The sequence below is a fragment of the Leptinotarsa decemlineata genome, unplaced genomic scaffold (genome assembly GCF_025532065.1).
Source record: "Leptinotarsa decemlineata unplaced genomic scaffold, Ldec_3_MD MMD2_tig00003736_RagTag_RagTag, whole genome shotgun sequence".
NCBI classification, from domain to species: Eukaryota; Metazoa; Arthropoda; class Insecta; order Coleoptera; family Chrysomelidae; genus Leptinotarsa; species Leptinotarsa decemlineata.
Genome location: NW_027412593.1, coordinates 1502996 through 1508995, shown reverse-complemented (window position 1 = coordinate 1508995; position 6000 = coordinate 1502996).

Genomic DNA, 6000 nt, shown 5'->3' with positions numbered 1-6000 from the left:
GAACTTCTGTAAAATACATATAATTCATTTCATTTGAGGTACTCGCATCCTCACATAAATGCAGATGAAGTCCTCGGATCGTCACACAAATTAGGTCTTCAATACAAAATGTGATGTTATTTGAAATATTTCACTTGCTTTTTTATAGATTCAGAGTCCTTGTATCTACACACAAATGTCGGAAATGTCCTCGTATCGATACACAAATTGAGTCATCTCAAAGGCAGATATCTCACTTGCATTTGTGCGAATTTTTGAATTTGTGTGTCCTCGGAAGATAAGGAGAAATTAGGTAGGAGTGTGTTCATCAATCTATCGTTGCACGCCTAGCGGTGTATCAGGTGAACTAAGTGTCCGTAGTAACACGGTATTCTGAGGACATCGTCTATTTTTGATTTATAGGTACATCTGAGGTCGAAATAATACGTAGAATACTAAAATGAAGTCAATAGGTTGCGAGGACGGGGTGTGTGTCCTCGCATGATGAACTATCTTCACAAGACCTATCTGGTACGGACGAAAGTCCTCGTATGGCTACAAATGTCCACACACACACACACAAACACACACACACATCAATTAAATGTAATTACGTCATTATGTCACACACACACAAAATCTCATACGAAAAAAATTCTGAATGAGCCATGCACCAGACACTTCAAGGTCGAAGTGGGGGGGAGGCCCAGAAACGGCTATAATCTACTACTGTTTATGAACTCTTTCATTTGGAGAACTGCATTTTCGTGAAAGAACTTCCTGAGAACCTTTTTTCAAATTTATTTAACCTTTAGCGATTCAAATTCAATGCGAATCGCTACTTTCGCACAGGCACCGCTCGTTGAGCGCCTTAAGAATTTTTCTGTAGTGCTTGTGTTTTGTCCTTAAAAAAACTACGTGGTAGATCATCATGAAAAATGAGATAGGAAACTTTCTGTTTTCACCACGTTAGTTGTAACTAACGATAGTTATAAATACAAGTGATATAGAAAACATAGAAAGTTTTGTTTCTCATTTTTCTGATTTCGTCATCAACATGTCGTTTTGAAGTTTTAGTAGAATCAGTGAATTTACTAGGCATGTTTCTGGACTATAGATTGAAATTGAGCACCCATGTAACCATCTCTGTAAAAAATTATCTGCCCAACTTTCATCATTGGGACAGTTGAAGAAGGTATTGAGCTCGCCAACCCTAATACCTCTTCATAATTTGCTTTTTCACTTTTACATAAATTAGGGTGCACTTTTCTAGGCAAATTCGACACATTCACAAAGAGTTTCAGACAATTAGTCTAATTAACAAGTTGAAAATGGTGAAATATATAGATACTCAATTATATTGGCTTCTCTAAAACAGCCGTTAAGATGATGCAAGAATACTTCACAAATAGACATCAAATGGTGAAACTCGAAGGCGAACTATCTGAATCAGTGAGATCAATGCGCGGTGTTCCGCAAGGATCTATACTTGGGCCTCTGCTTTTTAGTTTATATACCTCAAATATACTGACTAATATCAATCTCTGTAAGTATCATGCTTACGCTGATGATATCTAACTTTATTTATCGTTAAAACCAGAATTGCTGAATGAAGCTGTTGCTGACATCAATACTGAACTTCAAAGTATTTATGATTCTACTGTGAAACAGGAACTGCAACTCAATCCTAATGAAACGCAGGTTCTCATGTTTGGTCCCAAGTTATTATGCCAAAGGTATTTACCTCAAGTAAATATTTCTCTGAATGGTATAACTCTAAATATAGTACCGGAGGCAACAAAATCTTGATTTGATTTTGGATAATAATTTCAGGTTCAAAAGGCAAGTTTCATTATCCAGAGAGCTTACGCGAACTTAAGATTAATTTACCCCCACCAAGCACACCTCAATACTCAGACAAAAACCAATTTATGCTAGACTCTCATCCTTTCACAGTTCACCTACTGTTCACCTGTATATTTTCCCTGTTTGGATAGTCTAGATTTATGCAGGATACAAAAAGTCCAAAATTCCTGTTTACGCTACATCTATGGCATTCGTAAATTCCAATGAAGAATCGTTTTTTATTGCATTCTCTAACCGTATTTCACAATATAATCATCAACAAATCACCGCAGTATCTTTATGATAGAGTTCGATTTCGTGAAAATGAACATGAAGTGAATATCCGACACAAAGATACAATAACTGCCCCCCACCATAGATTTGAGAGATCGTTCAGTTTTTCTATCTACACTCATTACAATATCTAAAAAAATTTAAATTGCCACTTTTCAAGCTTCAGGCTCGTAACTGGCTATATGAAAGACAGCTATCGTGCAACTAAAGTCTTGCATAAAATGCAAAAATTCAAGTTATTGTGTAAGAATTATGAATTGCTCCTCTTTTATTCCTCTCTTACTACATAGGTACTATAATTTTTTCTACATCATATGTTTGATGAATACTTTTAAGTTTTGTATATTGTAAAGGAGTTGAATGGAAGACCAGGATTCGGCATGTTGCACACGCTTGTCTCCTGAATTCCGCTCCGGGATTTTACCAAACCCATTATATTTTCCTTTGTGTACTTTCTTTTTCACCTTGGTAAATAAAAGACATTATTATCGTAGTGTGCGCTGGTCAGGCCCTATCCCCCGAAGCCCCGATACATTCGGGAGGGCGCGCCAGCATTATCAACCAATGACTACTCCCCACACCGTGGGGTAAGTGATCATTGGGTCCGAGAATCATGTGCCCTGAGCAAACGCAGTGAGCCAAGAATGACAGCCTTCTGCATCTGTGCGGCTAAAATTTCTGCCTTAGTGCAGCAAGCCGGTATAATTTTAAGATTCGAGAGTAAAGAGGACATCATTCTACCAAGGACTCCAATAATCAGAACAACCATTTTGCTAGAGTGATCTGCATAAAGTCTGCGGAGTTCGAAGAGAAAATCTCGATTTTTTATCCGTTTTTCCTCCTCTTTTCTGACGATATTCGTCTCGCCAGGAGCTGAAAATTCCACGACAAATATCGTTTTGCTCTGGTGATCGAGAAGGACTAAATCAGGCTTATTAGCTTGTATGAGCCTGAGCGTAGGGCAACACCGGTGTCTTGTCAATACCGTAAGAGTGCCGTAGATGGTAATATATCACACTAAGGCCGCGTTATGTCGATGGATATAGGCCGAGACCGCATATACTGGACATGCTGATAGCAAGTGCATTAGGGTCTCGGGCGCCTCGCGGCAGGCCCTGCACCTTGTATCAAGGAAGCTCTATACCCATACACCATCCTGGCAAGCTATGATGAACCCCTTATTATCATTATTATTATTATAATGGTCGTGCGATCGATGGTTCATTCCATCCGAAATGATATATAGAAAAATTTGTTGAAACCGATATTTAGCATATAAAAATTTGCAAAAGTTATAGACAAATTGAGATGTGTAAATATTTGGTGATTGAAACTTTTTCGTCGCTTGTATTTTCTTCATATCAAGCTTCGTTTTTAAGAAAAATTACTTATTTTTTTAACGACAATCCTTAAGGTGCTCTGAGAGCGGTGCCTGTGGGAAAGTAGTGATTCACAATGGATTTGAATCGCTGGAGATTAAATCCATTAGGAGAAACGTTATCAGGAAGTTTATCCCACAAAAACGCAGTTCTCCAAATGAAAGAGTTCTTGAACAGTGAAGTTCGAGGTGTACTGAGTTGAACCTCAAAACAATGAGCAGCCACAGTTCGTCGCGTATTTCTGATATGTACCGCTCTAGGTGGAATCAAATGTGTCAAGTCGCTTGAACACTTCCCGTGAAAGTATTTATAGAGGAGAGACAAATCTCCAACCTTTCTTCGATATTCCAGACTATCAAGGTTGTAGCTTCAGGATACGCTTAGGTGCGGAACTTCATACATGAGAACAATACTCTAAAGAAGGTCTGATCTGAACTTTATGAAGCATCAAAAGTTGCTGAGGTGTGTACAGTTTTCTGGTTCGGAACAGTGTTCCAAGCTTTTGAGAAGCGGCTTTCGCAATTCCAGCGACATGATTGTGCCAAGACATATTGGTGTCCATTTCAATCCCCAACAAATTTATTGAAGCAGAAAGCGGAATTGTCTGTCCTGACATTATTATATCCGATTCGGCGACATTTAATTTTTTGGAGAAAACCGATGCCTGGATTTTTGTGGCATTGAATTGAACCAGGTTACTTTCACCCCAATTCGAAGGTATTTCTAGAACCTCATTAAGATATGCAACCTCCTACTGCCAGTAAAGATGTGCATCTGCGGCCGATGTCCTGGAATCCAAACAGAATGACGAAACCAAAATGCTGTAGTCAGCAAAGCAATATATTGGATTCTTGGTTTTTCCCCAATAAGTCGTTGATATGCAATAGAAAGAGGGTTGGAGACAATATAGATCCCTGGGAAACACCAGCGTTGATGGTAAGAGTATTTGAGAGATATACTTTGACGGCCACTTGCAGGAAACATTCTTTCAGTAAAGAGCCATACACAAAAATGATCCGACAAGCCATACCTTCGAAGTTTGGCCAGCATACCCTCATGCCACACACGGTCAAAAGCCTTAGAACTATCAAGTGCTACAGCTCTTGACTTTCCATCTTTCTCGATTGCGTTATTCCAAATACGGATGACATACGATAGAAGGTCGCCTGTTTATATATGTTTCCGAAAACCATATTGATAATCGCTCAATATGTGGAAACCTTTCAAATATTTAGAAGAAGAAGAATATATTTATTGAAATAGGTAATCCTAATACACAATATTATTATATAAAATATATTACTAACATAGAAATTGAAAATAAACATTTTTAGTTTGAAAAATAACGACATATGCTATTAAAAATATATTGCAATATAAGTGCAGCTCCAATACAATGATAAAAAGCAGAAAACAACATACAAATATTATATTTATCAATATTATCTTGCCGAGTTTTATTCTATCTTGTGGATGGATTTCAATAACTGTTTTTTAAAAATACTTAATGATGGACTAGATTTAATGTCATTTGGCAATTCATTGTATGCAACAAACCCTTTGAAAAATAAAGAATTCATGGCACTTCTCCTATTTGTTCTGCATAAATGCAAATTAGTATGATTTCTTGTGGCATATTTGTGCACTTCTGAAAACAAACTCAGAAAAATATGAAGGAGATAAGTTATTCAGAATTTTATATATAAATTTTAGAATAATCTAAAAAATGAAAAACTACAATAACAAGTTAGTGGCGTTAGGGCCGAAAAGACCCACACCCCAAATCGGTACGACCAATCAGCCTTACATCCTTCCTGCTGGGAGGACTTGAGAGGATACTGGATGGACATATCAGGAGGGAAGAATTATATGCATCCCCCCTGAATAACCACCAGTATGCTTATCAAACCGGCAAATCGACAGATTCAGCATTAAACAACCTCGTTGAAAAAATCTCCCAATCTCTTGACAACAAGGAGATTGCGGTTGCTATATTTCTTGATATCGAAGAAGCATTTGACAATGCACTACCTAAATCTATAGGATTGTCTCTGGCTAGAAAGGGTACAGAAGCGACCATAACTGGATGGATCTATGCCATGCTAGTAAACAGTACTGCAACTACGACTCTTCAAGGCGAAGCTATCAGGTTCAGGGTCACTAGGGGCTGCCCTCAAGGTGGGGTACTATCTCCCCTTTTGTGGTCGCTCCTGGTGAATAGTCTGCTTGATGCGCTTGACAGAAAAAAAATTGATATGCAAGCTTATGCAGATGACCTTGTCATCCTGGCAAGGTCCACGTCGGGAAGGGTAGCTTGTAATATCCCCCAAAACGCGTTGGACGTTGTTCACAGTTGGTGCCTGAGGGAGCAGATGTCTTTCAACCCCAGCAAAACTGTGTTAATCATCTTCACCAAGAGAAGGAAATTGGACTTTCCCTCAATGGTGTAGTCATTCCATTTGGAACGGATGTGAAATATCTTGACATTGTCCTTGATAAAATA